The sequence below is a fragment of the Psittacula echo genome (assembly GCF_963264785.1).
Source record: "Psittacula echo genome assembly, chromosome: 5".
NCBI classification, from domain to species: domain Eukaryota; kingdom Metazoa; phylum Chordata; class Aves; order Psittaciformes; family Psittacidae; genus Psittacula; species Psittacula echo.
This window is the reverse complement of record NC_137739.1, coordinates 38,678,675-38,702,761: the sequence shown is the minus strand read 5'-3', so window position 1 is coordinate 38,702,761 and position 24,087 is coordinate 38,678,675. Positions and strand designations below refer to the sequence as shown.

Sequence of the window (24,087 nt, the reverse complement as noted above, 5' to 3'; positions counted from 1 at the left end):
GTTCAATTCTTATTACCCGAGCTGTAAAAACCAGGAATTCACATGAAGTATTGAAGTAGCTTTTGATGGAGAAGTTTCCCACTTAGGGTAACCTACGAAGAGTCTCTGGCCTGAGCAATGCAGAAGATGGTGAGGTGCTGTGAATACAGGGTGGACAAGCAGAAGAATTTTAATTTGTGAAGGAAACTTAAATGGGCTCATCTTCTTCTGGGTGTATAAGGAAATCAACAAAATTTAGTGGGAGGTCTTATGGAAGGGAAAACTAGTATTTATTAAAAAAAACCCCAACCTTTAAATAAGGTTGATGATGCCATAGATTTCATTCATCTGCATACTTTTACCCATGTGCCAACACACACCAAGCGTATGTTCAAGTGGTCCGGCAAGGATCACTTGTGTGTGATGTAGAGGATGACGGTTGCCAGATGTTAAGTCTCTGGGGTTCTTCCTGATGTGACAAGCACGGTTTTGGACAGATCTTTTGTGCCTTTTGTGATTCAGCAGTGGTTGCAGGGGGTGCTGTGCTGCAGAGCCTTGCTTACTCCGTCTTTCTTAAATCATAGGCCAGGTTGCCACCCATTGCCTGTTTTCCTCATAGGCTAAGGAGGATACGAATGGTGGATGTGGCAATTCCACAACCTTTGTGTGATCTTTGGTAGCAATACAGACCCTTCGTTTAACTCTTTGTTCTGATGCTTGCACCTACGCATTTCTGTTCAGACTGCATTTATGCAGTCTTCATATTTCTGTAACAAATCTCTCAAGGTGAAATTTTTAAGTGCACCCTTTGTTGTCCAAACTCTTTTGAACTGAAGTTAGCGGTAAAATTCTTGTGGACATTAAAGAGGGAGAGTTATGTCACTGCTAAGTACTTCTGCTTTGGAAAACTAACTTCTTAAAATCCAGTTGTATACCACCTCTCCCCAAATGGGGGCGGCATCCCCAGCATGAAGTTTAGACTAGATAAAATAATGTTATAACCCTGCTGTAGATCTAGAAACATAGTGTTGCATGAGCGCAGAGTAGTTACATGAGCACAGAGAAGCAGTTCAGCTATTGCCTGAAACTGAGAATGCTTTTTTTGTGTGTTTCCATGTAACACCCATATATTTGTCACATGAGAACAATTTTGCTTCTACATGCTTAGCAGAAAGAAAAAAAAAAGTGAACTTTGCTCTGGTGTTACTGTGCTGTCAGGGCTCAGCACCAGATTGCTTATTCACCCAAATTGTTTTGCATGGTTGCAACCTTTTGCTCACCTTTAGCTTTTGAATCCTTTGGCTAACAGCAGGAGATGACCTCACTTCTCTGAAAATCCAGAGAATAGCTAGAAGAGAGACTGCTGTGATGCAGGGCATCAATACTGAGAAGTGCTACTCACATAGCTCAAGAAGAATGTAGTTCCAAGAACCAGTTCAGTGAGATTCACTCCTGCATATGGAAAAGAGGGATTGACCCTGGGCTTTTGGGAAACTTTCTGTACCACCCTCCCTTTTTCTCACCCATTTAGTGTCTCCTGTGGTGCACCGTATAGTTGGTGGTCTTCTGTGGAGAGTCCCTGGTGATTGTGTTGCACTAGTATTTCAGCTTTTCCATAGCATATGTGAGTTTTGTCACAAGAGTGCTTGGTTATTGAAGCTGTTGAATGAGCCTACCTGCACTGATTTGAATGCTTGAGTAAAACTTTGATTCCTCTCTCTGTGCTGAATATCCAGTAAAATGTCTAAAACACCCCAGTGGAGTGTTTTGGGGGGTATGGGAAGGGAGAAGTGCAGAATGAGGGTAGGGGCAGAAAGCAGCTGCTCAAAATGTTCTGCACGCACTTAGAACTACAATTTAAATTCAGTATCATTTCCAGGTTAAAAAAAATCTTTTGCAAAATTCTCAACTTACGCTACATGTGGGTGGCTATGAAGGATACTGCCTTTTAAAGAGTTGGCAGTGGGGTTTGGCAGAGGGGATGATATACAAAGCAAGTTGTTTTTGCATACAAACTAAGTGTTGATGAGGTCTCTGTAACACAGCTACTGTAGAGAGGATTAAAGAAGTATTTGTAATACCAACTTTGAGGTGGGATGCTGCCCTAGGCTACCTGATCTGGGAGAACACGTGCATGATTCCCTTTTCTCCACAAGCTGAAGAAGAAGCCAGAGGCTGTGGAAAAAAGTGGGAAAGGAACTAAAACTGTTATGAGTGTTAGAAAGAAACATACTGCTCCTTAATGCAGTATCTTGAAAATGTAACTCAGTCTGGAAACAAATTTAGTTGGTACTCAGGTGTCAACTCTCTGGAAAGCAGCAAGTTTCCTAAGTCCTGAGGAATAGTTTTGGCCTTAGCCTGTGGCAGGATGCGTGTGAGGACTCTGGTAAGCTCTAGTGAGCCCTCCTAACATCAGCATGGAAAATCCCAAAGCCCACAGAATAGGTCTCAGTGAGCTCCTGTGTGAAATTTCACACATGGTTTATTATGTGCTTTCACCTGTTTGGCTTTTTCATACTACTGCACTATCTGCAGATGTTTTCCTGTGACTCACAGTGCAGCACCAAAGGAAAACACCACTAGGTTATCACACAGCTGTATCTGAATAAACCACGTTTGGGGGCTGGATGGACAGCATTGTAATCTTACAACACAGTTGTTAGTGAGCCTGGAGCATACTGGCCAAGCCACTGCGATGTCAGCTCTTCAGGGATCCTGGGGGCAATTCTGGTAGTTGGTTGGGCTCCATCAGATCTCTTACAGAGTCTGACTTGGTCCACCCTCTTTGCATGAACTGGAAAATCTCTCTCAGCAGTACCAAGGAGCTCTAGTTTCCTTGGAAATTTAACACTAAGTCTTATTTACAATGTGGAAGGGATGCTTGGAGCAGCAAGGTAGGGAGAGCATATTATCAGACCAGCCGGTGCCTTGGATCTTGAAGTGTGGGAGTGTGTCAGTGAGTGCTGATGGAAGGGACAAGCCAAAAGGCTATTTTCTTAACTCCCGCTGTTCCCCTCCTGCATCCCCCTCTGTGTTCATCATGTGATGAAGATAGCAGATGGGCTGCCCCTGAAGTGACACATGCTTACCTGCAGGGAAGAGGAGCTCTTGTACCAAGTCCCCAATGAAAGTGTTGCTGCTGGCAGGCAGGAAGTGCTGTCACTTGGCAGCAGGCCTCAGAGAGAAGATTACTTTGTCCTTGTTCTTAGTTCTGTTTGCCAGGTTCCCTTCTGATTGCCAGGCTGGTAGTGCATGGGGGAGATAACCCTGGTTCAGTGAGCAGAGTTCAGTCTGTCATCAAACAGAAAATACTTGGGCAGAATTAACAGAGCCATGTGCTAAACTAATTTGGTATCAGGCTTGTGAGTGTGGTTCTTTGGTACAAGTGTGTTTTTGTTTGTCTTTCTGCAGAGAGGACTGAAATCTTTGATCCCAATCTCCCTCTGTCTCTCACAGAGACATAGACTTATGAACAGGTCTCTTACAGGCCTGTTAACTTTTGTGGTCTTCCTCCTCACTCTGTACCTTCAAGCTAAGCTGCTGCCTCTCACCTCTCTCCAACAGGCTTCCCAGCAGCAGTGGGTTTGTTCCCTTTTCCCCAGCTCTCCCATCACCAGCTCTGCAGGCTGGGAGACTTGTTTGTGCTCTCTTCTCCATGGTTTGCTGAGTTTTCCTGCCACTTCAGGTAGTTCTGCCACTCGAGTCCCATCACTCCCCACCGCTGAGCCCCCACCCCAAAGGAAATACGAACATTGTTGCTTTAGAGTGATGTTTCTTTGTGAAATTTGGCTGCTTTCTCTGTTGAAAAACATGATATATCTTTCCTATTTTGATGTTTGTCTTGTAATATTTCTCACCTTCCTAGCTGCTGCTAATGGCTTTGACTGTGTCTGAGTGTGATTCCTAATCCCAGAGGGCATAATTGGTTGAGATCCAGGTCACAAATAATGCTCGTGTTTACAGGATTTTGTCTAAATAACTTTCAGTGCAGATTCTTGCTGTATTGCTAAGTATGGAAGAAAGTGTATTACTGTGCCCTGAACACGTATTAAGACTTCATTATATCTGGGAACGAAGATGCCTGTGGATTTTATTCAGTAATACAGCTGCAAAGGATATCTTGATGCACTTTACCACACAGGGATACTCTTGCAAGCTTTGCACACACTTGCAAGCATTGCATACCACCAAATTGTTTTATTTGAATATGACAGAGCAGACCTAATGTCTCTGTTACTTGAATTACTTTCTTGTCTGTCTTCTGTATGAAATAGAACAGGTGATGCACACACATGGGAGTGTATCCACCTAATCCATCTGTTCTCTCTGGCCAGAGTATCTAGCTGTGAAGTCACTGGGTTCATTATTTGGTGCAAGGGTCATAAGAAGAATTTACCATAATATTAATGTGTTTGGGATTTTTTAAGCAGTAAGTGCAGCAGAAAATAACTTGTTGTTTATTTGGCCATCTTAAGTGAGCTTGGGAAAGCAATGTTTTCCCCAGTGTTTCAATTTAAGATATGAGTTAGCTGGTCTGATGTTATGAAGAAGCCACTCTTCCCTCACCGTCTGATGTAGGTATCAAGCAGCAAGTGAAGGAATAAAACTGGATGCAGAGGAATGTGAGGCGATTATGATGGCTGCGTGAGGCATGATAGACAGCAGCAGGGTTCAACAAGGAGAGAGGTTTATAGCATCACAGCTGCTGGCTGCATCTTTCCAATGCCTAAACCTGGGTGGAAATCGCTCTGTGCACTCTGAAGTCTTGCTGGTGCTGAACTTCAGGAAGGCATCGTGTTCATAAATGCTTTATTTATATGCACATACCAGGCATATAGAGGGGATGAAATTGCTAATTGAGTGTGCTGTTTCAAAGCTGATCTTGCTTCTGTACCTTTTCATGCTTTGGCAACCTAGTACTGGGTTTTGTTACTACTGTGTTTTTCTGTAGCCATTTGTTGATGAATGATAATTTCCATGTGTCTGTCACAGCAGAATCCTGTGCAACCACAGCAGATGCACAAGGGCCAGATTATTCACACAAAAATGTCACATAGGAAACAGTAACCCAAGCAGAGCAAGGGTCAAAGGCAGTCACAGTCTTCCTTATTATAATCTGTTCTGGCCAGTAGCTTTCTATTTTGGCACAAAAACAAATACAGAAAATCAGACAGATCCTTTTATAAGGCACTGGCTCTATTTGGCATGCTTTAATATGCAGCAGTAATGGTGACTGCTCTGAGCTGTGCTGGCTGGCTTTTGCAGTGTGCTACTGTGTTTCACTGAAGCAGACACTGAGGTAGTTTTAATGCTGTTTGGTTAGTGTCTAACCAAATATCCAAATATTTGACAAATAACATCCCAGACCACTTGGGTTCTTAGCATAAAGAAATGAAGTGTTTTCACCCTTGTGAAAAATAGTTTGCATTCTCCTTTAGTAACTTGCTGCTGTAGGCTCTCCCACACAGCTACTGCTTACTTGGTGTCACTGTTGAGTTTATCCAAGGTGACACTGTCCTATTGTTTTGACAATAACCTTAATCTATTTGTGGAGTTCAAAGTAAAGGCTGTGTAGCTAGAGATGGAAATGCATGGGTTTAGGCAGCTTATAATGAAATAGAGTCTTTTACTTCAGCTGCTTTGAAGCCACTGCAAATCAGATGTTGGATTTGATGTGTCTTCGGGGATGTGAAATGAATTTAGTGGCTTCTAGCTGGTTGTAGTGAATCAGGTGTTCATCTCATGAAATGCTCCAATATAATAAAGCTTTGTGGGTGGCAGGCTTAGCAGGTATGCCAGCAGCTGTATCAGACTGGACTGTACTGACAAGGATTTTGATAAACCAAGTTGAAGGCAATTTAACAGACAGATCACTGAGTAGGAGCCATGGTAGTACATGATTGCCTGTACTTGTATGGTTTGTAAACACAAAGGATAGTAGGACATTGAACGGAAGTCACTACAGAGCTGAGTTAGGTGGTAGGACCAATAGTTTCCTGTTAGCTGGTGTCTCTTAGTGCTGCTGGGGTGAGGGAACTGCCTTGGTACAATGAGAGCACTGTGAAATATCCAAGTCTGGGCTGTCAGTCTGGTGCCTTTATAGTAATAGAATCATAGAATCACAGAATAGTTAGGGTTGGAAAGGACCTTAAGATCATCTAGTTCCAACCCCTCTGCTATGGGCAGGGACATCTCACACTAAACCGTGTCACCCAAGGCTCTGTCCAACCTGGCCTTGAACACTGCCAGGGATGGAGCATTCACAACCTCCCTGGGCAACCCATTCCAGTGCCTCACCACCCTTACAGTAAAGAATTTCTGCCTTATATCCAATCTAAACTTCCCCTGTTTAAGTTTTAACCCATTACCCCTTCTCCTGTCACTGCGGTCCCTGATGAATAGTCCATCCCCACCATCTTTGTAGGCCCCCTTCAGATACTGGAAGGCTGCTATGAGGTCTCCACGCAGCCTTCTCTTCTCCAGGCTGAACAGCCCCAACTTTCTCAGCCTGTCTTCATACAGGAGGTGCTCCAGTCCCCTGATCATCCTTGTGGCCCTCCTCTGGACTTGTTCCAACAGTTCCATGTCCTTTTTATGTTGAGGACACCAGAACTGCACACAATACTCCAAGTGAGGTCTCACGAGAGCAGAGTAGAGGGGCAGGATCACCTCCTTCAACCTGCTGGTCACGCTCCTCTTGATGCAGCCCAGGATGTGGTTGGCTTTCTGGGCTGCGAGTGCACACTGAAGCCGGCTCATGTTCATTTTCTCATCGACCAACACCCCCAAGTCCTTCTCCGCAGGGCTGCTCTGAATCTCTTCTTTGCCCAACCTGTAGCTGTGCCTGGGATTGCTCCGACCCAGGTGTAGGGCCTTGCACTTGGCATGGTTAAACTTCATAAGGTTGGCATCAGCCCACCTCACAAGCGTGTCAAGGTCCCTCTGGATGGCATCTCTTCCCTCCAGCGTATCAACGGAACCACACAGCTTGGTGTCTTTGGCAAACTTGCTGAGGGCGCACTCAATCCCACTGTCCATGTCACCGACAAAGATGTTGAACAATAATAGACTCAAAGTAGCTTCATAGAAAAGGACATAGAAAGTTATCTGGGAGAAAGCAAACTATTTCTGATGAACTCGAAAATGATTGATTTGCCCTTGCTCAGGAATGGGAGCATTGTTGTCTAGCTGAAGCACCCTCCCAGAAAACTTTGGCCCTTGTGGGAGTACTAATGGGGGTAAATGGCTGCAAACCCTCCCATCAGAAATGTCTACTGCAAGGGTGAGACTGGAACAAGGCATGTTGCTTATGTTACATGGTTATTTAGATCAGTAGTGGCTCTAAATTGTAGCCAGTCGCATTATACTTTGGAACATGTTTTTGTGGAGATCCTAGGACTCTGGCTTCTCAAATGGAAGGAGCACCAAGTATTAACAGGCAGCAAATGCACAGTATTTAGCCTATGCTTGGCAAATTTGCTTCCTTACTTAATGCCAGAGGTCAGAAACAGTACCAAATTCCTTTCCTTTTGCCTTTTTGGCCTTGAATTCTTTGGACTCTGTAAACTGATACTTAGCTCAGCATCTGTTTCCGAAAGGCATACATTCCCCTTGATTTACATGGCTTAATCAGTGAGGACGCAGTGGATGCACATACTGTGAACAAGACAATCTTTATTGCAATCACTTTTCTGACTGCAAGCCTCAGCTTTCAAGGCAATTAAAAGATAAGCTCACAGGTATGTAAAACTGCCTTCTGCTTGTCACAATGATAGTGTTTGCTTAAGCTATTTTCTGTTATTCTCTGCTGCCATCAAAGCATTTCCTGCTAGTAATTCCTGCTAGTCACCAGTAAGTTAACTATATACATTCGCCTCCTCTTCCTTCCATTGATCGGAGTCTAAGCCAAATCAAGAGAGATATTCAAGTTCTGTCTATGGATTAATGAGAGTTGAGCATCCTGTTGGTGGAAGCAGTTCCTGTGTTACAGGCAAAATACTAAAAATAAGGAGTTTATCTGCTATGAAGCTTTTCAATATTAGTGCAGCAGTAGAGGAAAGAGCCTAGTCATGTGGGATGTATCGGTATGCACTGGATGAAATACAAATGCAAGCCAAAAAGATAAGCTGTTGTTGAACTGTGTTCAGTCTGTGTTCATTGTGGCTCTAGACTCACGACAAAATGATGAACAATCAAATGTCTGTTGACCTTATTCATGAAAAATGCTGCTGAGATACATTCCTATCTTTCTCACTGCTCTGATGACTAATCTTTCCTTATTTGTGCGTCAATGCCTTTATCTGTCAGATAGCAATAATGATAATAATCTGCATTTTAAAGCTGATTGGATTATACCAGTGAAGAACATACATAGGATCTGGACACAAGTGTTTTTTATTTTATCCTCCAGAGTCTAGAAGTGAGACGAAGGAAGGCATAGTTGCTACTTGAAGGATGAGCATCAGGGACCTTAAATGCCTTCTAAAGTATTTTAGAGGCTTCCTGCTCCATAGTGCTTTTTTGAGGACTTGAGGTCAAATAATACACCAGTTTGTATTGTGCTACTGTGATCTTTCTCCAGAAGATTTCAGTGCTTTGTAAGCAATTGTCATTGTGAATTTTAGGCCCCCAGTCAGTTGCATCTAATGGCCTTCTCTTATGCTTTGAATCACTTTATTCTCATGAAGTGAAAGAGAAGAGTTTGTGATGAAACATTCTTTCCTTTCCATTTCTTATGGTCACTGTGTCTGGTCTTTTACAGATGCTTCAGGAGTGGAAATGACTTAAAAATCCTGTGATACTTGTACATCTTCTCTACAGCTCTCTCTGATCTATAGTGGTATTACTTCTCTGCTATTTATAGGTCATACTTTTGCAGAGTTATCAGCTCACAATGCTTCTGACTTTGACAGTTTGTACTTCATATACATTTCAGGTCAACTAAAGTACATCCATTTGTAATGTGATTGAAAGTCCTTTGGGCCTGACCCCTCATCCTGCATTCTGGGACTTCAGCTTTTCCACCATATATCTTCTTTTTAACGTAACTGTGTAAATAGCCTGTGCCTGTGTGACCATACTTAAACTCTCTATGTCCCTTTTGTGACAAGCCACCTATAATTTGTAACCACATTTCCATGAATTTTTGTAAAATGTCTCTGTATACTTTTCCCCTTCTGCTTAGGTCTGCCAGAGTATCTCTTGTTGTCTGTCGGGTTAATTCTCTCTGTAAAAATATATTCCTCATTTCATGTTTGGAATGCAGTGTGAGACACAGTAGGTCAATCTCCTGTCTCTTAGGGAGACTGTTTGTTGTCTTTTACATTCTACTTTCAAAACACTGTGATTCTTGTAGTGTTTCACATCCTGCCTTGTTCTCAATATATAGCCTGAGTTCTGTCACTCTTGTTACACAGCCCTGACTTTCCTGTACGTTGTGGAATCAGGGAATAAATTCGTGTTGGAAATGGCATCTTGAGGTCATCTGGACTGATCCCTTGTGCCAAGCAGTACTAGCTTTGAAGTTATATTGGGCTGGTAACCCACGGCCTTTCTAAATCTTAAGATTTGTCTTCAGCTCCAAAGATGGAGATTCCACATGCCTCAGAGCCCCTGTTCCAATTCCTCCTTCCCCTCCCCCCTCCAATATCCATTTGCTCTTCTCCTAATACTGTGCAGCTCTGGAGAGACTTTGGTTTCATCTTCTGTATACCTCCCTTTTATGTAGTTGAAGCCCGCAATACCATCCCTTAACCCTCTGTTAGGACTGCTCAAGCCCAGTTCCCAGCCTTTCATTTAGCACTTGCTTCAGCTTCTTAATCATCCTGGTGCCCCTCCATTACTCTTGCTTCAGTATATCAGTGTTCATTTTGTACCGGGGACCACTGAACTGGCCCCACTACTGCAGGCACAGTTTGCAAGTGTTGGGTGGAGCAAGCTAATCGCTTCCATTGATCCTCTGGCTTCCTTTCTTTTAAGACAGCCTAGTACACAGCTCATCTTCATCCTTGAGGGCAACTGCTGAGTTATATTTAATTTGTTGGCCACTGGAACCCCAGGTTGTTCTCCACAAAGCCATTTTCCAGCCAATTGGCTAAAACATAAATTACTGTGGTAAATTATACAGAGTATAAGAAGATGGTGTTATATGTTTAAATTGTCTTAACCATATTTTTGGTCTTTGAACTTTGTTTTCAAGAGATTAGTATTATTCTCTGATGCTCCTTTTCTCAGAATTTTCTGTATCTCTTTATTTTTAACCCCAGGCTTAGTAAATACTTGTAATATCCAGAATAATTATTATCCTCTTATAAAGTATTTTAGCATCTTTATTTTCCAGGTACGACTAATCATTCTGCAAAGGTCAGTATCAGGAAATACCTGTCAAGTGCCTCTCAATATTTTGACCCCGATGTCAGACAACTGACCAGGGCCTGTTTTTCAGATTATGTAAAAATGTCCTGAAGATACATCTTTTAACCTTAGTGTCAGATTTTATTGGAGTTCCCCCCCCCCCCGCCTTTTGTTTTCACTGCAGAAGAAATAGAACTAGAGGAGTGAGCTGTATGTTGGTAGAACTTGTTGTATTTAGTTCTTGTATTCTGATCTACTATTTCTGTGCAGGTCCCTTGAAATCTCTTACCAAGAAGGGAAGAACCCAGCTGGAGTTTTGGGACTCCCACATATGACAGCATTATCATTGATGTCAATAATAATGACACCACAGTGAATTTACAGGATTTGGGGAATAAGATATTCTTTTTTTGCAAATTCAGGTTATTTGATTTGAAATTCCATGAAAAGCGTAAGCAAGAGTATACCATGGTGCTGCTTTAGAAGCAGCTTTTGAATGAGGTGTCTTTACGCAAATCTTTTCTGAAGTATTTGGTTTGAAATCTTGTTTTGAAATTAGTTTTCAGTGCTCCAGTTCTTGGTTCAGTCTTTTTTCTAGGGCCTCTGCCTGTGTTGCTTTCAGAGATGTAAAGCTTGGAAAGCTCCAGATATCACCATGGTGGGAGGAAGACCTGAAAATGCAGCAACCTTGTCTTTGAGTAGAAAACAGTATTTTGCAGGCTTTTTTAGAGGATATTGTTATTCTGCTTTACCACTGGTATATTTACTGAACTGGAATGTATTTTGTATCAAAATGAAGGCATGTTGCTGCTGTTATGTTTAAGTGCCAGCTCTTCTCCTACTATCCCTTGAATCCTGGCATTTTCTATGCCAAAAAAGACAAACGTCTTTCTAGTGTTGTGCTAATGATTATGGATCCCGTTTGATAAGAATGTGAAGGTCAAGTTAATTTCCCCTCTGGAAGCAGGTACCCTGCAGGTTTCTAGATCAGATTTCCCTATCCAATCGGAAAAGCACTTGTAAATATGGCAAAGGATGATAAAATTAAAATGTCATCCATACAGATGCCAAACTAGTGCAAATCAAAAAGGTAGCCCAGTAGCCACTGTATCTGTTCCACACCAATAACAATGAACACTAGGCTGAAACAGCTTTTCATGGATGGCCTGAGGTGGTTTTTGTTTTTTGTTTTTTTTGTTTTTTTTTTTTTAAGTTTAAACAGCATTCCCTGTTTAAACAAGGGCGATCCATGGGGCCACCAACTGCAATAATAGAAATCAGAGTCTGTAAAGGTACAGTCAGTTCCTGGTCCTGAAGCAGTAGCAGGCTGAAGTGATCTGTCATTAGCAGAATCACTCCTGTCATAATACGTTACGCAAGCAGGGATTTTAAGGTTGTATCCATGTTGCTAAGCATGGGACCAACCTTATTTTAGAATCCTCTTCTCTGGGTTAATTTGAGCTGGATTTTTTTATAGGTTCATCAAAGATTTCTTAAACATAATAAATGCTGTAGTATTAAACTTCAGATGTACAACACCAAGGAAGTGCCTGTTTTCCTGTCTAAGTAGTAGATGGCAGAAATGTCATTACTGAAGTTCACTGTTGGATAGGACAGAGCTGGAGCTCTGCCCCTATTTCCCTGCAAGGAGTAGAGGAAGCAAGGTGAAGCTAATGGGCAGAGGCTGATTAAAATTTATTCCTGCCTGAAAGCAAAAATGTATCCCTAGTAAAGCGTTGTCCTGAAGTCCTTTGGTGTGTCAGTGAAGGGAGCACAGAGGAGCACGCTGCCAGCAAAAGGACCCTGAACCACAAGGTGTAGTTGCTTATTCTTTGTCCTAAACTAGAGCAGTGCCATGTCTGTCCTCTTCAGTTCATGAGTGCAATGACCATTACTTCATGAAGGAGGTTTTGACATTTTTAGCCAGGGGTGTTTTATTACGTATTCCTTTTTTGTGAACACCGTGAGAAGCAGAAGTGTTCCTTCTCTTCTCTCAGCAGCCCTTGTTACCAACTATGCTTGAAATGCTTTCCTCCCTTAGAGTGCTTCATGGAATATAGGTTGCTTTGTCAGGCCCATGCCTTCAACAGCTATACCTTTGAGAAAGCTCTGCCATGAAAAAACATAATCATCTCTTTCAAGAAGTCAATGATCGCTCCAGGATATGTATTCCTGACCTGTATTATTGTTGGTCTCTTCTGATACAACTGTGTAGTTGTTAACATGGAATTGAAACATAACTTTAAAGTACCATCAGACACAATGTCCTCATGTAACTGAAAGGTTATGGTAAAGGAACAGTAATTCACAGAATACCAAGGAACTGTAACATGGCTTTCTTCCCTACCAGTTCCTAATGACTTTTTCAAATTCCTAGTGGATGGTTAAGGGCAATGTTGGAAATAAGATGGTCATTCCATCATGCTTGGAAATTTACTAGATCCAGGTTATTTTGGGCAAAATGGAGAAAATAATTCCAAAAATGTCTAGCACTTTGTGCAACTGTTATAGCTGTATCCCTGTGCTGCATCCAGTGTCCAAGGTCTGGTGCACCTGGGGAGGGGCAGCCTTGGTTGCTGTGGCTGTGTGGTCGTGACTGTGGTATGGCACTCATTGTGACGGTTGTCACCGTGATGGCTGTGCTGTGTGTTGTGAGCCAGCACATCACTGGGGATAAAAATCCAGCCAACCAGTTCTTTCCTGGATCCTGCAGCAGGAGGATGGCTGGGTTCCTGCAGCCTTGTACTCAGTGGGAAGGTAAGAAAAACTTCACAGAAGCTTCCTGAAAAACAGCTGGTCAAAATAATGAAGGTGATGAACCCTAGAAGTGGATTTGATAATTTTTTCTGACATATTTTCCATCTAAATGGCAAACCTACCCATGTTGTTTACAAGGAGAACTGCAGCACTTCAGTTTCTGTTGTTGGTTGAAACTAAGCAAACTTGGCCATTAAAGCAAGTCTGTAAGAAGGTAAAATTATTAGGGTGAATGTAAACCCAGGGTATCATTAAAATTAGTTTTCTGAAAGGCTCGTTAGGAACAGGGTGAAACTCTCAGTAATATTGACAGGTACCAGCAGAGGGCATTCGGAAACTTGGCCTTTCTGCTCATTTCTCTTCCAACAGATCAGAGCCTCTACGCAATTTCTGTGTGAGGCTGATGTTTTGCAGTGCCGGTGTTTTCTGTGTTGGTACAGGCTTATGGTGAAGGCAAATTTTCTGGGTTTGATATTTGGTTGTGGTTTTTTTGTTGTCGGTTGGTTGTGGTTTTTTTTTTTTTTTTCTTTTTGTTTGTTTTGGTGGTGCTTGTTTTTTGTTTTTGGGTTTTTTTTTGGTTTTGTTTTTGTTTGGGTTTGTTTTTTGGTTTTGGGGTGGTTTTGGTTTTTTTGGTTTTTTTTAGTTGACATATGTAATATCATCAATAAAATATGTATCTGAGTTATTTCCAGATTTGGATAAGTATTGAGCCAGAAATCTCTGGCTTCTATCAGTGCAGTATTTGGGTGTGAGTGGGTAAAAGGCCAGAAGAAAAGAAGTGAAGAAACAGTGTATTCTCTGTTTTCTTTCCAGTGTTTGTTATGTGTAAATCAGCAATCTAAAGTAAAGCCTGATTACTGCATAAGAATTACCCTGTTTAGATATTAATTACACCTCCTCTATCCTAATATCGTTGGCACAAGGCTCTCAGCAGTGACCATTTTAGCTCAGTGCTCTGTCTTGAGTACTGAGAAAATTGCACATGTAGGAACAATAAAAAAAGAACAACTACTGACTCTTTATATTCATGACCAAAAATCCAGTTGCATTTTCTGTTGATCAGTGTTATTGTTATTTGCATGGGGTATGTAACATGGTGCAGTACAGAACAGGTCTCTCACCAGCAATATATTTGGAGAGAGCTGTTGTTACATCATTGAGTAAATGTGCAAAGATATTAAAGCATAAAAGCATTTAATAATAATGCTTTTCTGTTCTGGGGCTTTGAATCAAGTGATTCCTATCCATCAGCTCTGATTCGGGCTCTGGCAGCAGAGACTTTCTTGAAGAGACTTTCACCAGACTTTTTTACTTAAAAGAGAGTCTCAAGGCATCTAATAAATGAGGACAGGACTGAACCTTTAGACTGGCTTGGCCTTTGCTATTTTAGATCTACAGGCTGAGGTCTGAAGAGATGGAAACAGACCTAGCTTTAAACCCATATACACATAGGAAAATTTCAATGCATTTTGCATAAAGCCTTTAGTAAAGCATGTAGCAGAAGTGGCTGTAGGACTTAAACCTCTGAACTCTACATGCTGTGCTTTGTCCCACATGCAGAAATCAGCCTTTGTTAGTTTTTTTTGAAAGGCAAAACACTGCCAAACATGGGGTGTGCTTGTGAAACCAACTGAAGTGCATTTCACACCCTTGCAGTACGATGTATGGCTTCAGCACTGTGAGGCTATTAATGCTTTCAGCTTTTTTAGCTCTTTGGAAAAATGTTAATGAAAATTAAGGAAACTTTTTTTTAAGCAACATAAAGATGCATTAAATGCTCCTGTTTGTGGTTTCTTTGTTTGCTACCATGCATACTGAAATATTACAGGTGTGAATTTTAGTATAAGGGGTGGCTTTATTGCGTACACTAAGAAGCTACATTTGGAGATTAGTTCCTCTAAATCTTATTTGTAGAAAGATATGAGTTATGCTGCCAAATATGATTTATTTAGTATGGCTTGATAAAGTGGCTGGAACAAGATCTTTCTGGGAGCCAGAAAGATATTGATTTACAATGTAAGTGTCAGTAGCAAAGACAGAGTAAAAAAAGAGGAGCTGAAGGGTACATTTATTGATATATATTTCATATATTCTTCACTTCTTATAACATCTACTAACAAAATGTATCTGACATGTCCTTCTATTTTGTTGTATCCGTATGTCAGAGCTTTCCTTTACCTTTGAAAACACTAGCTTGTTAGTGAATGTTAGTTTGTACTGCAGTACCTTCCTACATTGCTTTGTGCTTCCGCATGCACATGTTATAAAAGAACTCATTGACTTCACCTGAAATACCTTGCAGAACCCCTAAACTTGATTATTAATGTTGGATGGTTGGTTTTAAAGGTGTTTGGTTGCATCCTTTCGGTATAGATATCTATTAGCTGTAAAAAGTGTACTCTTCCTTTGTGGAGGCTTGTCATTGTGGCTGAAAAGTAACTTCTTCCTTTCTTGCAAACATGCTTGAATGATTTGAGAGAGGGGCTGTGGGGGGAGGGAAGGCAGAGGAGGACATGGGCTCTTTGCTGTGAAAGGAGCACAGAAGAAGGGAGCAATTTACTCAGACCTTGGACAAGTGGGTCCAATGCTGTAGTTTTGCATCAGCATGATGGGAATGCAGTGGTTACCACTATAGAAAAGCTGTAAGGTTTGGAAATGCAAAGCTGTTCAGTACTGCATGCCCAAATCCGACAAAATTCTTGGCTCTGACTGAGTGGCTAGCAGCTTCTTTTGGTATGTGAGAAATGATTTCTGTAAGCAAAGCTTCAATACTCCCTATGTGATGACAGTGTGTCTCACTCCTTTTCACTACCACCACCTGTCCATATTGTATTTCCCCATTTGTGTTGTCTTCCCTTGCTTGTACTGAGTGGTAGCTGTTAGTGAAGTGCTTTAGAACAATGTCAAGGTTACCAGAAATGTGGCAGACCTCCATTTCCATTTGCAGATGTGTCTTGGAAGAATCAAGTCAATACATAGGTTGTAATACGTGTTCTGGTTGAAGTGAGCCAGCGTAATGATTCAACACAGAGTGGATAACATTGGAATCACTGGCCACAGGTAAATGCTCTTCTAGTAAATGCGAAAAACATTTTAGTAAAGGCTGGTTGTTGTTATACTGATAATTAACAGTAAAGTTAACCTTTTGCTCAGAAAAGCTCTTTCTTGATATCTACTAGGTATGAGGGGAAAAAAAAGTATCTTAGCATATGTTGTGCATTGATGAGTTCATGTTCCTTGTGCAAACAGTCAGATTTCAGGTTTGTGTTGGGTACCTTGTCCTTATCATTATGCTGTTATTATGACTATCATAGAGCATGTCTGTCACCAGTAGTGTTGCACAGATACCTAGAAACCTCAATGAGCTGGTGAGAGATGGTATAAAAAAAACGGCTGGAGAGCAAAATTGAAGCACAGGGATTGAATCAATCTGAGGTGGACCAGAAACTCTGTCTGAAAGGCTACTTAATTTTCACGGACAAAGTCTTAGTCCTTCTTGTCATTTTATCTGTGAAGTAGACTGACTCCCATCTTTCCCTCCCTTCTTCTGGGAAGAGGATGGATCTAATCCTCTCATTCAGCACATCAGGAGGCATATCAAGTTTTTTGAACTGTACAGGCTCATTGTAGAAGGGCAGCTGTCAGTAAAGTAGCTGCACATGTCTCATGTAGCTATTTCACATCTACAGGGTGATGGCTTTAAATTGTTCTCTAAATTAAAAAGTTTCTCTGAAGTTTGCCTCTGTGCTCTTCAGACCTGTAGGTAGATCTCCCACTGACTTCTGTGGGTGCTGGATCAGCCCACACAGGAAGAAGGAAGAGAACATTTGAATTCTGTAATAAATACTAGCTGAGCTGATAAATCCCAAGGGCTTTCTCACTGCCATGGCTGCGTGGGTCCCCACCCCAGGGAGCCACTCTGCCTCTGCATATCTTCTAATCTGCTTTAGGGAAATTTCCATGCAGTACTGCACGGTGCATTCAGACCATGCCTCTTCCAAAAACACATTGAAAAACAAAAGCAGGGTTATGATGAACAACCTGATACAGAATAAACTATGGCATTCAGCAGCAATGGGAGGCTATAACAAAACGTATTCAGCAGCAGTGTCCTGGTACTCCTTTGCCTGGAAGGAAAAATAAATCTAAAAGCCAGATTCTTAAATTAAGCTGGCTTGTGTATATGGATTGGCAGGTAGCAAATAACAGTGTGAAGTGACTTCTGGCCCTTACTGGCAGCTTGCCTTGAAAGAGAAAGGAGCCAGCCGTGCTCCCAGATGGAGGAGCCAGAGGGAGTCTAACATTGTGACATGTGAGGTTCCTCCATAGATACCGAGGCCCAGCTGGCAGCTGATTCTCCAGCAGGGCTGGTGACAGCTTGAGGGAAGGGCACCTCACCTGTGCCATAGCAGGATAAATTATACAGTTGAGCCTGGGCATGCATAGCTCAACTGAATCAGGAAAACAGAGCCCCTACTCAAAGAAAGGAGGAAAAGTAAACAAATCCTAGGGCACGGTTCAGAAATGCTGCTGCAAATATTTTCTAGCAGAAATGAAAAAGGCAGCACATACATGGGGGAGAAATACTTCAGTGGTGGCACTTTGACTGAGCTGAAGCCTCTGCAGTTTGAAGACTGTTGTCTGGTTTCACAATTGGTGTAAACCCATCCAGTGCTTTTGATTTCCTTGTAGTTATTTTGCAGGCTGAGAATCTTGCTTATATATCTGATTCATGACTGAGGAGCATGAGCCTCTGAGGGATTTGTATCAAAACCCAGTGGTTATTTAGCATGTAATGTTAAGAGTAGATCTAGTTTAAGCGAACAGTGCTTCAGTGTACCTATCTAGATAGAGATTTGATCCTTAATTCTAAAGAAGAAAGTTGAGCTGGCAGGTCACAGCTTGGGCTGTGACCATGGCATGTGACCTGTCACCCAAGACTGTGCAATCTGGTCTTGAACACTGCCAGGGATGGAGCATTCACAACATCTTTGGGCAACCTGTTCCCGTGCCTCACCACCCTCACAGTAAAGAAATTCTTCCTTATATGTAACCTAAACTTCCCTGTTTAAGTTTGAACCCATTACCCCTTGTCTATCATAAAATGCTTTGGGTTGGAATTGACCTTAAAATTCACCTAGTTCCAAACACCCTGCCATGGGCATAAACACCTTCCACTAGAACAGATTGCTCCAAGCCCTATCCAGCCTGGCCTTGAGCACTGCCAGGGATGGGGCAGACAACTTTTCTGGATAACCTGTTCCTGTGTATCACCACCTTCAAAAAAAAAAACTACCTTCCTTGTAACTAATCTACTCTCTTTCAGTTTAGAGCTATTCACCTTTGTTCTATCACTACATGCCCTTTTAAAAAGTCCCCCCCAGTTTTCTTGTAGGCACCTTTAGGCACTGGAATGCTATAAGGTCTTCCCTGAAGTTTTCTCTTCTCCAGGCTGAACAACCCAACTCTTTCAGCTGGTCTTCATACAGGAGGTGCTCCAGCCCTTGAAGCATCTTCATGGCCTTCTCTGGACTCACTCCAACAGGTCGACGTCCCTCTTGTGTTGTGGGCCCTAGAGCTGAATGCAGAACTGCAGGTGCAGTCTCATGAAAGCAGAGTAGAGGAAAGGAATCACCCCCCTCAACCTGATGGTCGCTCTCCTTTTAAAGAAGCATGGAGAGACATAAGATTTTCACATGTATAGGAGGGAAACAGGCTCCCATCTTCTACTGAAACCCATCTTCCCTATTTAATACGTTCCTTGATCCTTTTTTCATAAAAAAGGATATACTGGTAAAACCCAGTCATCTCATAGGTGATCTGTAAGTGGTAACATAAGACTTGTAGTCACCATTACACATACAGTAATTGGCTGCATGAAAGTCTGCCTTGTAAATGCAAGATCATAGTTTATTTGTTGTGTAATGAATTGTTTCTTCTGCGATGCCAGAAGCTGTTGCCATGAACACTACAAAGTGCTGATTTACTTGCTGTCAAGTCACTGGTTATTTACTCTCCTGAAATCCTCGCTGCTTCGTCCCTTCCCTTTGCATGCAAAGGGAGAAAACTGCAAAAGTGGGAGCGTTGGTTTTTCACCCAAAAGAGGCAAAAGCTGTGTGAGTGAAACACTGATTTTCAAAAGCAACCATCAGAGAAGTCTGCACAAGTGGTGTGTGGCAGCAAAAGCCCTTTGCCAAAATTCCCCTTCAATGATGAGGTAGAGGAGCAGCAGCCTTCAGAGTAAATATGCAGGGGATTCTGGAGGCAATGCATTTTTGGGTCTAGCCGGTGTCGAGGCTGCTGGGCCTGCCATCACACTGGACAGGACTGATTGTGTTTGCATGCATGCCTGTGACCTCTTCCTGATGTGGTGTGACAGAGTGCCTCTTCCAGCCCCAGTGAGAGCAGATGGTGGTGCTGGCTTCCCCTGCTGCTTCATGAGGGCCAACTGTAGTCTGGAGAAGACCCAAGTCTTCCTCTGTTCCAGCCTCCTTGCAAGGGGGGATGGCCTGATGATGAATGTGAGGCACAGGTGTAGTTAAGTAGGTCCTTTTCCCCCAGGATCTTTTCTTCTCTTTGCAGTTGCAGTTGTGAAGCCTGTAGGGCTGTCTCATTGGTTCTATGCTTTCATGACAGCTCAGGCTGTTATGACAGTTGCACTGCCTGTTGCAGAGTTTCTCCCTTGAAAGATCCTTATTTAAAATCCTAGCCATCAAGCAGTCTAGTTAGCTAATTGTCAGAGCTTGTCATGCCATGTAATTAATTTTTGGACAGTGTTCAGATGCCTCTTCAGGAGTGTGTAAGGGTATGTGTGGAACTGCATCTCTTCTGCCCTGTTACTGCAAGAATTGACTTGCACTTCTTGCTGGTTCAAAGACAGCTGCAGACATCATCACAGTAGGCTTGGTGGAGGATTTAAAATAAGGAGCTTCTGTAACCTGCTCCTAAGAAAAATCTAGCTAACCTTGCTGCTAGTGCAGGGATTTGTTCACAACTGGCTGGGGATGACCAAGGGGATTCCTTTAGTCTCATCAACTTGCTGTTAGGAGCTTGCTTATTGTAGCCTAATAATTCTGTCCTGGAAGCACTGAGATGAGACAAGCAGCCCTCAAGCTAAGGTCTCTGTCTTGGATAGGAAGGATAAGGCTTCAGCATCATAGATTTAGGAGTGCCATGCTGCTAACTACTTCTGATGCACATGCACAGTTGGTCAGGTGAACAAGCTTCTTCTCATGCCTAAGGTTTCATGCACTGCAAATACCAGCCTGTCCCTGCCTCTGGCTGAGTGAGGTGGGAATAACCCCCAGAGCTGCATTGATCTTGTGAAAAATAAGAAGTGCCTGTACATATACATACAAGTATATATTTCTTTTTCTGGGAAAAATGCCAACATGCTGCTTCTGATTTTGAGCCATTGCCATCCTGGGTGCAGTTTATTGAATTTTGGGGTTGTTTTGTTTTGAAAGCTGTGTTATAGAAATTAATGTCAACATGGAAAGTGGATTTTTGTTTAGAGCATAATAACAAAAAATCATCTTTGAGGTTCCCTAACTGCTCAAACATTATTGCAGCAGAACGTTTTGCTTTTAAACTCAGTGTGCAGCACCTGTGCTGTCCTGATTCATCCCAAGATTTTCAACAGCGTCCTAGTGGAGGCAGAATAAAGCTTGGCTCTCACTGGAGCCTCTCTTCTGTCAGAGCTCAGCATGGTAAAAAAATAAACTTAAATCACAGCAAAGTTGTTGAAGCCAATTCTTTAAGCTTCTCTCAAGCTGAGAGGAAATAGTCCTATACACAAATATTCATCTGCTTTTATGGTATTTCAAGAAGTGTAGATAAGCAGAGATTCAGGACCAAAATGTTTCTGATACAGGAATGCCGACTCTATCAACAGAGTCGTTGTGTGGATGAACAAAACAAGATTAAAACATGCCAGAATTAAACTAGTAAAGCCTTGTAGTGTCTTCTACTCAGCCATTTCTGTTTGTCATGCACATCTCTTACTAAATATTGGCTGCTGTGCCCGTAGCTGTGTGCCTTTCTCTGCAGCCCCTTTCATAGCTCAGGAGGCCCAGGTGAGATGATTGCTGAGTTATACACTCTGCTCATCGCTTCAAGTGACAAGAGCTGCTTGTCTTGAAATTTCATTGTCTTCGTCTAAAGGAAATTACCCCTTTCTCTTGATTGCTCTCCAGCAACCTCTGATTTACAACATTTCAGACATCCTGGTGACCTTTGGAGTTTCCCTTTTTGCTTTTGATTTAAGACAGCTCCTAGAAGTGCAGTTCGTCTTCCTAGGTGATAAGTGAAAAAAGGACTTGGAAGCAGGCTGTGCCCTGAAAAGTGCAAAATGTGGATATGAAAGGTAGAGGAAAAAAATGCTTTTCTGTGTGCTAAGAAATAGGGCCACAGAGAGACTGATAGCTATGCCGCTGATTACAGGTGGAGCCAGGCAGAGGTCTGGCTGAATAGCTACAGTAGCTCTCAGTCTACCAGCAATGGCCTGCTCTTGTTCCCAGGAGGCAATGTTCTTCCCCTGTCCCTCAATGCTTAATGGCTTTCCGTGGCTCCAGTCCCATGTAGATCACTTCCCAGACAGCTTTCCTACGATTTGAGTTTCTCCACTACTTCTCAGGAACACGAGACATTATGGTTTCACATACTATTTTAGCTGACTAGTGAGAACCTTACCATTTTGCAAACTTGAATGCAAGAGTCTCTGCACGTTGATCTGATGGGGGGATCAGATGATCTTGACATAATCTTTTTGACAATGTGGGTAAATCCTGCTGTTTGGCAGGAGCAGAGGAAAACCTGCAAGTTGGTATTTCCCTGCTGGGCAAAGCAGCCATAGGGGAATGTTGCCAGGTTGAGTTCAAACCAGTTATCTTATTATTGAGAACCACTGGGACTGTAGGAAGAAAAGAGGATGCTTTTGAAGTCATGTCTGTCTGTTTATGAGCTTCAATAAGCAGCAGAGACCAGGCTGTCCCAGGGGCCAAGAAAGGGGAACCTCTTGTGTAATTACTCTGATCTGCAGGTTTTGCTATATGGATTTTGTGATTTGTAGTTTAGGATTAAAAAGACCAAAGACCTTTTAAGTATGGATTTTATTCCGCTGGTTGTGTCAGCGTCCAACAGATGTGAAGCCATCTAGTGTGCATCAGACCCTTCATCAACTAATTAACTCAAGTTGTCAAGCTGCAATCAGTGAGCTGCTCTCAGACTAAAATAATAATGATGAATTCCTCTCATCTGAAGCTGTCAGCTTCCAGCTGCACGAGTTTGCAGGATCTGTAATTTACTCCATGAAGGAAAATCAGATTTGCACCTCTGTCTTGCCAAAGCCAACTTTGGCTTGGTTTCCTTTCTAGGAGAGTTTGGTGTTGGAGGAGCAGCTAAGGCCAGGCCAGGATTATGTCAGGACTGGTAGTGGAGCTACTACCTGCCATCAGACTGGCCGATGCGGTGCACTCCAGCAGCGTGAGTCTTGCTCGTTTCACAAGGGACAGAGGAGCAGAGAATGTGCGCCCTCTCTGGGCCACGCCAGGGGACTTTCACGCTGCTAGCACTTGTGTTTTTCCAGTTGCTTGATAAGCTGATCTTTGTCTGTTTCTTTTGGGTTGCATTTTAAAAATTTCTCTGAAAGGAGTATGTGTCTGTTGAAATTCTTTCCATGGTTATTTTGTAAGGCAGGAAAGGTGCTGCACATTTCACTATGGGACAGGTTCTAAGACCTGGCTGAAAGCATAAATGTGGAAGAATGCCTTTGGGATCACTTGTCTGACCCACAGAGCTGGCAGGCCAGCAATGAGCCCTCACAGGCTCTGATGAGGATGTCAGCCCTTCTTCCCTCCCAGTTCTTGGAGCTTTAATACCCTGTTACATCTGTCCTGCTATACCTATCCTGTCTTAAATGCAATGAAGAAATCCCATTCCACAGTGGTGAAGGGAGTCCTGGATTCAACCTTCCTGCCTTTCTGTCTTGCATAAAAAAATTGAATGCCATTTCATCTGAGTATGACCAATTTACAGCAGTCCTGCTCACAATGATGCCCATGCATCAGTGAGGAGAGAAGCTTGCTCTGAGACTTGCCTGGACTAAGAGCAGCTAGACTTTTGAGGCGTTGAGATTGGAAGAGCACCTTGCAATGATTTCAGTGTGTTTTGGATCAGGCTCCAAACACATTATGCTGTTTGAGCTAGGCAGTGAGTATAATTGTCTTCTGGGTATTTTAACTTTTTGCTCTTGCAAATACATTCAGTATCTTGATTCTTGACATGTGGAAAGCAGCAGAGGTATGGTTTTAGCTTTGTAGTGTTTGACGCCTGTAGGAATTTTTACAGTTGTGTTACAGTTTGTTTAGCTTTTCTGCTTCCAAACAAAATGGAAGCAAATATAAATAACTGTTTGCTTTATGCAGACTTCTAACAGGAGATTTTTATAGTCTTCTAAGAAATAATAACTAGCTGTTACTGTAATGAATCTGTTTGCACAGTGTAAACATAACAAGTAGAAATTAAAAGTACACTTTACCCTACAGCATAGGTTTTGGTGACAATTATAAAAGGCTATAAAGCATCTTAATTAAAGTTTTATAGGCTCATAATTATGCATTATTTGAGAGAAATATCATTAGCAATATCAGAGCTATGCAGAAACTTAATATGGTCGTCAGATAGGTGGAAATATGTGTAAAATATGTTCCTAAGGAGGTGGTCTTTCCCCATCAACTAAGAAATCCTGTCTGAAGGCAGAAATGCAGAACACAGAAATCAGGAGGGCTGGCTCTTCTTTCTACTTTCCCTGCCATTCTGAAAACTGTAATGCAATAGATATCCCAATCACTTTTCAGTTGGTTTCTTGATGATCTGATGCAGAAATCATTTTTAGTATATAAATCTGCCTTCATAAAAAACCCCATAAATATAACACAGTAAACAAATTGCTTGGAGGTTGGACTGCAGAAGAGGTTGACCTTGTATTTTTAGCAGTTT

General features: G+C 42.2%; 1 protein-coding gene across 14 annotated transcripts in view; it reads left to right on the top strand.

Moving 5' to 3' along the window:
• TSPAN4 (tetraspanin 4) overlaps positions 1-24,087 on the top strand; it is a gene marked incomplete at its 5' end in the record, with an annotated part of 479,305 nt that overhangs the window by 224,704 nt on the left and 230,514 nt on the right. Inside the window, one exon of one of the 14 annotated variants that reach the window (XM_080617781.1) lies at positions 16,132-16,149. The exons of the other annotated variants lie outside the window; for them this stretch is intronic. Of the gene's footprint in view, positions 1-16,131; positions 16,150-24,087 lie in introns of those variants that run through there. 14 annotated transcript variants of the gene reach the window in all.